The sequence below is a fragment of the Patagioenas fasciata genome, chromosome 5 (genome assembly GCF_037038585.1).
Source record: "Patagioenas fasciata isolate bPatFas1 chromosome 5, bPatFas1.hap1, whole genome shotgun sequence".
Classification (NCBI taxonomy): Eukaryota; Metazoa; Chordata; class Aves; order Columbiformes; family Columbidae; genus Patagioenas; species Patagioenas fasciata.
Genome location: NC_092524.1, coordinates 52,015,278 through 52,026,092, shown reverse-complemented (window position 1 = coordinate 52,026,092; position 10,815 = coordinate 52,015,278).

Here is a 10,815-nt window from a genome sequence, read left to right as displayed (position 1 = left end):
GTTTTAGCACTGACTTGCTACTATGTGTTCTAGTAGCAGGTCAGCTTTCCTCTCTCCATTACACTATGACTTTCTCACAGCTGCACCTATAAATAAGCGCTGGATTAAAATTTGATAGGATTCCATGTACTTTTTTGGTTTTTTATTACTCATTGTTAAATTTGTAGTCAGGCACTCAGAAAAATAGGAAATACCAGAATTAAGATTGTCTGTGCACCTTACTTCCTCTTATATCTACTTTATGAGACAATCTTTGATTTATGTAATCACATATTTGTCATGGGTTTTCTGTCTCATGCCATGTGTTCTGCACTGTGCTCACTTATCGAGTGTTTTACTTCTTGTTTGCTGTATAAACCCTGTATAAAAGTGACACATATATAGGTAAGACCATATAAAAGTGACTCATGCATAGATAAGACCATGGATGCCTCAGAAAATGCTTCATGCATGCAGTTCAGTTTAAGTCCTTGTATAATATCTTAGGTTTATAGCAGATGGTGCATTATTAATGGAATGCAAAAGGCTCCACGAAGCCATCATGTTTGCTAGTTAATGAAAAGCTCAATTAAAAAAAAAATATACTATTTTCCAGTTGAAGTATTCAGGAAGTCATGGGGTTTCAGATTTCTAAAAGGACATTAAAGTCAGCATCTACACAAATCCACAAAGATCAGCTTCAGAAATGGCAGAGTTTGTTTTCCTCTCCCTTCAAGCAGAGCTTTATTTTTGGCCTTGGAACTAGAAAGCAGCAGGGTTTTGGTTTTGGTTTTCCGAAAGCGTTTCACAAGTTGCTTGTGGATTTTGAGTTACTCTTTGATCAAAGGTGGAAACAGTGGCTGGGTTTTGGAACTACCTCGTGAACTCCCTTCCACACGGTCAACACACTGAACCCCCACGTTTCTTGACATTCTGTCTCCGTCTCTATTACCAGTTCCATCTTTTCATGACTACCCCTTTGTGTCCTGTGAAGGCTAGTCGAACCAATGAAGTAACTGACAAGTGAGGAGTTAGCTAGAGAAGTCATGAAATAGGACTCTTCTCCAGAGTCCTGCTATACAAGTGTCCAGTCTCTTTTTTTGCCAATGCTTTTTCTCTTGCCCTGCCAAAAGCAATGTTTTTTGCAGTACTCCTCATTTATTTATTTATTTATTTAAGTCTCTGCAAATATCACATTACCAATGCAGAGTGAAAGTGCTCCTTTCAGCTTGTGCCATGCAGTGAACCTGAGACTTAGAAGCTGGGGGAACCTGTTGGTTTTGATACAAGACTTTGACTTGTCATGATCGGTTGCCCTGGCAAGATGGAAAGAATATGAGCTTCTGGCAGAAAAAAGGATTACAATAGGCTTTGAGAAGTGCCATCCCAAATCAATCTGGCCAGTCACTCTGGAGCTAGGGAGTGGGCTCTTCAGTGCTCTCCAGTCCCTCTTCTGCCCTGAGCAAATGCTTATGGAACAATCCTGCAGGAAGTGGAGTCCCTCCTGGTTGTCTCCCATGCTGTCCTTTTACACACAGATTAGAGCTTTCTGGGTAGAGCACCTCCCTCTAAGCTTGATATTCAGAGCTCTCCTGAGAGCTTCTAGACATAGCCATCTTCATCCATCCCAGAGAAGTTCCTTATGACGATACACCCTTATGGCAACAGCTTTACTTTTAGCAGCAGTCTCCCTTTCTTTTTCTTCCTTTATTGTAGGTAGTTGATAAATCCAGATGGACTTAACCCAGTATCTTTTCTGCTGTTTCATTCTTCAAAGGAAGAAAAAATAGCATTTAGGTCCTGTAGAAGGTATGTTTCTCTTCCAAATCAATTCCAATCACAGATCTCAGTGAGCACTGGATTTGGTTTGCTCTTCTGTAATCTGCAGTAAAAAATTGAAGTAGTACAGCAACATTTTCCTTTGAAACTGGTAATACTTGGCCATGCTTGCATATGCTACATTGTATTTTCTTCTCTTTGTACATAATTATTTCCAAATCCAGTGACAATCTGTGTTTTTCATGTAATGCATCTCTTCTTTTACAGGCTGTGATTAATTCAGCTTTTGTTGTGGTTTTGTTTTTGTTTTTGTTTTTTTAATTACCATAAAATGCCCCAGTTCATCCTCCAGTGACTGAAGAAAATATGGCTTTTTACAAAGCTGTTGCAGGCTGGGATCCTGACGTCCTTCATCTGGAGCATCACAGAGTCAGTTCTTTACTTCAACAGCCATAGTGAAGATCTGTTTTTTAAAGCTCTATCAGCCTTAAAAGAGGCTGTTACCTCTTCCAACCGAAACTCCTGTGATGGCTGAGCCACTCCATTGATCTCAGTGAGGTTCAAGTAAAATACAGGGAAAAAAAATGAGTCCAGTTCCCTCTCATTTGGCTGCATTAATTGTGCTGGGGTAACAAGTAAGGAGCAGAAAGTATTTACTTTTGGCACTGCTTTGCTATGGCTTTGAACAGACACTGCAAAGTGGTCAAGCTCAATTACCAGTTTTATGTAGCAGCTTGTCAGAGTAGAACCACACTATCAGCTTAACGTTTATTGGCTGCTTTTGAGATCAAGTCACTTATGCATCAATTTAGTCCTTTCTAGGTACAAAAATCTTGTTCTCTCAAATGAAGAGGGTTGAACATGTTACACATCACCTGTAAAATTGCAAGGAGAAAAAATGTAAGGCTCATTCTGTACCCTTTCAATGTCTGTTACAGGTAATGTAACCTGGAGGATATGAAATGAAAAAAAGATTGCATTTTCACCTAGCTCCAACAGACTGTGTTTTGAAAACCTTTATTTCTGTATCCAGTAGACTATTAATCATGGAAGAGAAAGCTTTGCCAAAGAGTTCTGATTTATATTCCAGTTAGAAAACTCTATACAATAAATGGTTCCATTTCAAACTGAGGAAATGGCTTAGGCATAATATTATCAAAAGACTTTTCAATGATTTATGAACAACATGGAGAGAGCAGGGGAGTAAATATTTTTGGAATTTTACTTCTTATATAAGTCGCTTCGGTTTAATGCAGGGATTTGTGGGCCTGTATGAGCAAACAGGAATAGAAAAATGGAAACTGACCCTTCAGTCCTATCAGGAAATATTCTGAAACACGTAGTAAGGCCAAAGGAGAACCACAGCAGCTTTGCTTACCTGCAGGGTTATGTAAAGAGTCAGATTAATTTAAATTGGGAAGAAGACAGGGTCTTGCATAGCTTGGGCTAGAACAGGTCCTGCAGTGGCTGGGGAAAAGTCCTACCAACTAAGTAGCACTCTACAGTGCCCAGTGTTCACAGGTCTTTCTTATTCCTTCAGCTGACAGCACCGTACTCATTTCACTGAAGAGTTTAGAAGTAGATATGGTGATAGGAAAATGCATATTTCAAAATGAAAAAAAATTAAATATGGATTTTAAATTAAGTTTCAGAAAATATTCCTATGTGGTTAACGGATAAGGACTTGGAAGAAATCAAAATAATTTATAGTCTTTGCTATGTATAGAATGAACTATTTGAAAAGCTTTTCTTCTTTTCAAGAAGCGAGGTCCCCAAGTACTATCTAAAGACTATCTCCTGTACTCCTTAGGTGTGTAAATCCAAAATGACACTGCTGCATTTACATACCAGTATAAGTAGACAGTGTCATGTCTTGGATAAGGATGGGGACTTCATTTCAATATAGCAGTATGTCTCTGGGGACCCTTGCTAATGGTAATAGATAAATAAAACAGGGCTGTGCATGTCCAGTATCATCAATCCATGTTACCATGCCATGCCACTTCAATGAGATTATCTGTTTATATATGCATCAAAGAGGAACAAAAAATGTTTAACTTGCTTACAGCTCACTGTAGTAGAAAGAGATAGCTGAGGGTTTGGAGCACACTGCATCATTTAATATCTCATTCAGGAAATCTTCTGAATTATTGATTATGTTTTTCTTTTCTTTTTTCATTTTGCGAGTCACTGCATTTGTGTTAGCCAGCCACAGTCTTCCGAGGTTATCTGCATTAATTTGCAAGTGGCTTCTAACTGTCACTGTAGTTCAAAGTGGGATGTGCCCTTTTTTCCTGAGATTGTCAGCAACCACTGTGGAGTGATTAATGTGGATTCCTGCCTGCTGCAGAATGGCTTGACAACAATACCTCCTTTATGCTGTCTCCTAAGCAGGTATAAAGGCAACAAAGGACTTTGGTTAATGAAAGGAGCCAAATTCAAATGTCATTCAGAGGTGTTCACATCTGCCTCTTTCAACCAGACCAACGTGGCTGCCTGTCTCCCTCCCCCTCTTGTGACTTTATACATTTTTACTAAAGATTGACTTCAAAAAAAGGCTTGTGCCATTTCACCCAGGGGGGAGGTACTGTCACTGTGCCTGGCAGGTCATGACTGTCTGTCAGGGGGACCAAAGGCAGTAAGAAGCCAGGAGAGTGGGGATGAGCTCTCCCATTTGAAGGTGGACTCCAGCATACCACCTGGGACCAGCCATCCTTTGTGGCAATGCTGTTGTGTGTGCCAGATGCTTTGCGAAAAAGTGGTTTTAAGCAAACAAGGAGATGACAAACCTGCTCTGCCCTCCATTGCTTAGTGCTGTGTGTAGCTGCCTGGTACTCCCTCTGCTCTGCAGCAGTAATTAGCTGTAGCTCTGAAGCGTGAGATTCCCCAACACTGAAGAAATAAGTGCTGGGTTCTTTCTAAGCTCAAGGGGCCCACAGGAAAGGGAGAGAGAGATGAAATTGTGTCTGCAAAAGTGTCACTGGCTCCTTGAGGTCTCGGTGTTCCACTATTATAGATGGTTGAGTGATTCCTGATGAGCCTGCAGATAATTCAAAAGACTGCTGGAAACCATATGGCTTGGTCTTTTGCTTACTTATTCTAATACATTTCAATCTTCACTGTACAGTAAATACACCAGTAGCAGATGGTAGGAGAGCAGAATCTGGTCACCAAGATGACATGAACATTTTTGTGTGAATACATCCTTGCACATGCTGCAGTGGTTCTGGGCTTTATTGCTAACCCTTGGCAAGAGTGGTCCTGGGTGGCTGCTGCACCTCCAGCTGTGCCGTGCCATGCTGTGCCATGTCTGCTCTGTGTTCCTCCTCTGCCCCTTCTTGAGGTGGCAGCTCCTCCCCACCTGCCCTTTTCATGTTCTGTCCTTGTGACTCCTATGATGAGGAGGGAGAGGATATTGGGTGCTTTTCTAGTCACTGCAAAACACCCGTTTTGTCATTATGGGAAAACTGCAGCCATTGCCTGGACTTGTCAGAAGCACAGCAATGAAGCCATTGTTCCTTTGGTCTTACCTTTCAGAGTCCTTATCTCCTTTTAATGTGCTTTTCCATTATCTTGTTTTCAGAAAAAAGTGTACAGTCAACAGGTGCCAGATTATGTGGATTTTTATACACAAGCTTTTGATGTTATTTCATGTTGTTCATGACATACTTCTTTTAAAAGAAGCCACTGGGAACTTCTTATTACCTCCCTTTATTGTTTGTTTTCTCAGATGAGACAGAGATGAAATTCCTTCTCTGATCATCTGAAACTTGCTAGAGCTCAGCATCACTTATTTGAGGATTTTTAAATTACTCAGCCCACCAGCTGATGGACAAAAGCCTTTTACCTCAGGCTCCCAAACCATCTCTGCAAAGTATGTTCTTCTCCTCACTCCTAATTACATTACAGCTAATTGCAGTGGCTGGTGCTGCATAAAGTGCAGCTGGAGAGAGCTGCCACCTGCTCCCAGGGACAGTCACTGATCACCAGACTTCTGTGTGGACACAGATCCTGCTGGGCTTAGAAGGGGAGGGAGTTCTGCCAGGATGCACTTGTGGGAATCTGTGTGGGCTGCTGGCACTCATCACCTCTTTAATTCACAAGCCCATGGGAGAGGGAAGCCCAAAGCATCACAGGTTAACATTAACAGTGTTTTCTCAGGCATTTGTTAGAGTCCTTCAGAGAACACACTGACTTACTGGTGGTGAGTGTGTGAGCCAACACAGGCAGGTTGCAGGAATGAGCACAAACCATGAATGAAATACAAAGAGGAAATTTATTTTCGTTACCTCACTAGCAAGGGAATCTCTGAAAAAACACCAAAGCACCTGGGCAGAGGTACAGGAGCAGGAATGCAGGTACAGCAGAGCTCAGTCCTTGCTAGAAGATCAGCACACCTGCTGTTTTCACCTGTATTTCAAGGATTCATGCAGGTGTAGTTTTCCACTCTGCTTTATCTTTCTCACAGCAAAGCAGAAATCTCAAGCACATTTGGTAAGGTGCCTTTGAGTCTCTCACAGGGCTATGTTACATAACACAGAGGTTCTACTTTGAGCTTCCAGGGCTCTGTGCACAGGGGAGAAAAGTTGTACCTTCACCTTACTGCTCAGGGTGAGTGCACAGAGCTCACCCAAGCAATTCCTGCTCCGGCTGGCACTCTGGACTTCATCCACTGAGTGATAACACTGCAATGTCTCCACTTGAGAAAATCAGCATTAATCACTGTGATAGGCCTTGGGGAAACCACGTAGCTGAAGTTGACTGAGGATCGGAGAACAACTCGATGGTAGATTACTAAGTTCTCCAGGGAGCTGAGCAGCTTCTCTGCCTGAGCAGCCTGCCATAATGGGCTCTTATTTGCTAATCTTCACTCTCTGGTGTTTTCCAGGCTGTTCACTGACTGAGGTTTAAGACAGAGCTACAGCATTCACCCCCAAAGTGAAGTGAATGTAGGTGGATATGGGAGGGAAATCTGCTGTTGTCTCCTCTGCACTAGCTCCCCCACCTGCCCCTCAGCATGGAGTTTGCAATCAGAAGATGCACATAGCACAAATTAAGTATATCATCCCTAGGGGCAGAAGATCGCCTACCTATTCAGTCTCTTGCCTGAACATTGTGATAAATCCAAACATATGAAATAATCTTGACAAGCCCCAAGTGGTTAGTAATGGAGTACACTCCTCAGAGCTTCAATCCAAGGAAAATAAATACTGCAGAACACTACTGGGAATCTAGTTGTCTATCTGAGGATCATAGAGCATTTTAGAAATGTGCTTTAGCTCTCCACGCCAAGTAAGAGTATTGTGCTGGGCCAGATGATATGTCCATCTTAGCTTTATGTCTCACTAAACTCCTTTACATGACAGTACCATGAGATAGGTAGGAGTGGAACATGCATCAAATCCTCCTCCTCCTGCTTCTCCTCCACTTCACTGTTCAGACTACCAGACAATATAGCAAAGCAGCCTGACTATGATTTTCTCCACCTTACTGTGTTTTAGCAAAGGTCACCAGTGTTAATAACTGAAGCAGTCATTTATATTACTACTTATCATCCATATGGCTCAAGGCAGTAATGTAAAATACAATAGAAAAAAAAAATTAGCTCCTTGCTAGATTTAATAATGAAACACTTTGATGCCACAGTTAGCAGGAGCTGGAACTTTGGAAGGTAGCACAGTGATGGTGATCCTTTTAGTGCTTAAAAAATACGGCAGAAGCAATTTCAGGACAGCTAGGTATCCCAGTAGCAGCTTCATAACAGCTAGCAAAAGTAAATAGGAACAGACCTAGAAAGTGGGGGTGAGGGGGCTGTTACAGGTCCACAAGACTAAGTATATTCACTAGCTGGTTTTAAGAAGAACAACTCCAACCCTGGAAATCTGCACTCTGTTTGGCTTGCAAAACTGTGTGGGAGTGCATGTGGTTGCATTGTCCCTGCTCTTGTTACCTGTGCTGCAAGGTGAGAGCAGCAGGATGCGTATCCCGGCTGCCATGCGCCTGCAGCCGTGTCTGCAGACATGCTCAGGCAGGCCTAAATATTCATGTGTCTTGTACAAGCTTGTTATGAAGATATGTTCCCTTATTCTCTATTGTAATGACCTATGGGATCAGTTTTAGTGCATTTTTTTTCTGTCGGCCAAGATTTTATCAGGGTTAGATACAGCTTTTTCCTTGCAAAGTGAAACATGGTGAGAGCAGAGAAATATGCTGCTCTGTGGAAGTTGTCTTCCCTCTGGGAAGCTCTCTCTGCTTGTGAACCCTTCTGAAGTCAGATACAATCATAGAATAATTTTGGCTGGAAGAGACCCTCAAGATCAAGTCCAACCACTAACTGGCACTAAACCATGTCCCTAAGAGACTCATCTATGTGTCTTTCAAATACCTCCAGGGATGATGACTCAACCACTTCCCTGGCCGGCGTGCTCCAATGCTTGACAACCCTTTCCATGAAGAAATTTTTCCTAATATTCAATCTAAACCTCCCCTGGTGCAACTTGAGGCCATTTCCTCTCATCCTATCGCGTGCTACATGGGAGAAGAGACCAACACTCTCCATGCTACAACCTCCTTTCAGGTAGTTGTAGACAGCGATAAGGTCTCCCCTCAGCCTCCTGTTCTCCAGGCTGAACAGCACCAGTTCCCCCAGCCACGCCTCATTAGGCTTGGGCTCCCGGCCCCTCACCAGCTTTGTCGCCTCCTCTGCACTCTCTCCAGCACCTCCATGTCTTTCTTGTAGTGAGGGGCCCATAACAACATAAATAATATCAAAAACATAAAATGCACTTGAAATCTCACTACATCACTCTGGACTGTTGTAAACATCTAAAACTTCTGTTTTTATTGTTTATGTTAGATCTTGCCCAGACTCTGAAGGAGATGCCAGCTCTGAACAGACTCCAGCCCAGAAAGCCTGCAGTGGCCAAATGACAGTCCTTGGATTCATGCACTAACCATGGCACTGGGTAAATCTGGGTGCAATTTCTTGCCTTGCTACAACCTTTTTGCTTTACTTTTTCATGTCTCTGACTTCCATCAGGGTGTTCTAAATAGCAAGATACTACAAGGAGTGGGACAGTATAAGAGTGTAAGATGACTGAGAGGTGGGGAAGTGGAGGCTTCATTTTGAGTTTGGGACATCTGTGATTAGAAGCCTTCATCAGGTGAGAGTTTAGACACCCAGCTCATGTTCCACGCTATGGCGAGTACTAAGGTGAGAAGTCAGTAGGTGTCTGCCTAGGTCTCGGTGATATGAATTGTTCTTTTGCTTGTGCCTGCTGGATATCCAAAGGCTGGTGTTTAGTGCTCCAGTAGACACCTAAAGGTAAGTGACCTGATTGGACCCTACTGTCTGAGAGTTCACATCCCATCAAGGCTGGCTCGGCTCGGCAGGCTGTCCCTGACCAGACAGCTCCCCCAAGTGCTCTCCAAAAGCAGGGTGTGTGGCCAGGCCCTTGCTCACCAAGGGATGGCTGCAGTAGACCTGAGCACACCTTTCCAGCCCCACCATGTTGCTCACATGTGCAAACAGAGGACGAAGGGCAGGTCCGCCTGACCTCAGGGAGCTGGGCTCACTCCCCCTGGTGTGAATGAAAAACATTTCTCTGCTCTTTTTTCACTATTTTTTTGTTCTTCTTCACAACATTTAGGGGCTATTTTGTCACAGTCCTCAATTGTTTACCGTGTATGGGTGATGTGGAGCAGAAAGGGCATATGGGTGTGGGAAAATCAGATAGATGGATGAGCTGGCAGTGGTGGCAGGGAGGAGGGAAGAGTGCCCATATGTGGGTTAGTGTGCTATGCGAGATAACTGGGGAGGGACAAAGCTGGTAAGGCTGAAAGACAACTATACTTTGTCTGATAGAAAGGTGACATCTGAGAAGATATTACAGCACAAAGGACTCACACTGAAGGGCGTGGGTGTTTTTGGTTGAGTGTTTGATCCAGAGGGAATAGTGATTTTGTAACTGTGTTCTGCAATGACCCGTGCACAAGAGATTAGAAGTTATGAGGGATTTGAGTTCTAGCACTGTGAGCAGAGATAAAAGGCTGGTCTCTTTGAAATGGTAAATACTGGCATGTTTATCTTCACTAGAGGTAGAGGTGATGGAGGAAAGTCATGAGCACCTGTTTTGAAAATGGATATAATATTACAGCTGGGGTCTAAGCATGTCTGATGGTTGAAATGCAAAAATTCCCAATGTGTAATAAATTGACTTTTCAAAACATGATGAATATTTGAATATGGGAGAGAAAACTCCCATCATATTTTTTATGTTTCAAAATATAATTAGGAATGTAGATGCCTGTAAGGAAAACAGTTAATCCTGTGATTGCTAAACACTGTTTATCTCTGCTTTTTCATGCAAGTGAGACTTTTGTATAAACAGAAAATAAGACCTCTCTTTTTATGAAATATAGAAACTCATTGTAAACAGTAATTATTTTCAGTAGACCTATATGAGTCTTCTCACAGGAGAGCCAGTGACGCAATTTGGGGAAACTCAATGTAGCTAGAATTTAGCTGTTTTGCAAGTTATTAGAAGCAGGTACAACTATATTATAAAAGAAAAAACCCTCCAAACTCCTCCCGAGAGAAATGTGGAAACGTAATGAAGTCTCGCTTTATTGGCAGAGGGAATCATTATGGAGGAAATCTGTGTGGTGAAACAATCTTTCTTAAAAAATCAAGGGCAGATGAATTCTGCTTGAGTATGATCATTACAAGCAAAAAATGCTATTTGCATTTGGTTTTAGTTTAAACTAATGAAGAAAAAAAAATATGCTCGAAGTTACCTACATATCACCCATTTTCTTTGGATAACCTGCCCAAAGGAATTTATGGGCCTGTAGTTTTAGATTCATGTTGATAGCTGCGATTTGTTCTGGGTTTGTTTGTTTGTTTGTCTCATGACTGCTGAACAGCTTTTCAAAGTTTTTGACTTCTTTTTCCTAGTCTGCAGGCAGTTATTAACCCAACTCCAAGCATCTTTTTTTTTTTGTTGTTGTCAAAATTGAAATACTGTGCTGATCCCAGATATGAGATGGGGACCAAAA